Genomic DNA, 668 nt, shown 5'->3' with positions numbered 1-668 from the left:
ATGAACACCCAGGACTGATCTCCTTTAGGATGGACTGGTTGGATCTCCTCGCAGTCCAAGGGACTCTCAAGAGTCTTCTCCAACACCACAGTTCAAAAGCATCAATTCTTTGGTGGTCAGCTTTCTTCACAGTGCAACTGTCACATCCATACATGACCACTGGAAAAACCATAGCCTTGACTAGACGGACCTTTGTTGGCAAAGTAATGTCTCTGCTTTTCAATATACTGTCTAGGTTGGTCATAACTTTCCTTCCAAGGAGTAAGCGTCTTTTAATTTCATGGCTGCAGTCACCATCTGCAGTGATTTTGGAGCCCCAAAAAATAGTCTGACGCAGTTTCCACTGTTTCCCCATCTATTTCCCATGAAGTGATGGGACCAGATGCCATGATCTTCGTTTTTTGAATGTTGAGCTTTAAGCCAACTTTTTCACTCTCCACTTTCACTTTCATCAAGAGGCTTTTGAGTTCCTCTTCACTTTCTGCCATAAGGGTGGTGTCATCTGCATATCTGAAGTTATTGATATTTCTCCCGGCAATCTTGATTCCAGCTTGTGCTTCTTCCAGTCCAGCATTTCTCATGATGTACTCTGCATAAAAGTTAAATAAGCAGGGTGACAATATACAGCTTTGACATACTCCTTTTCCTATTTGGAAGCAGTCTGTTGT

Source organism: Bison bison, unplaced genomic scaffold (assembly GCF_000754665.1).
Source record: "Bison bison bison isolate TAMUID 2011002044 unplaced genomic scaffold, Bison_UMD1.0 scf7180017864473, whole genome shotgun sequence".
Taxonomy (NCBI): domain Eukaryota; kingdom Metazoa; phylum Chordata; class Mammalia; order Artiodactyla; family Bovidae; genus Bison; species Bison bison.
This window is presented reverse-complemented; position numbering follows the sequence as displayed.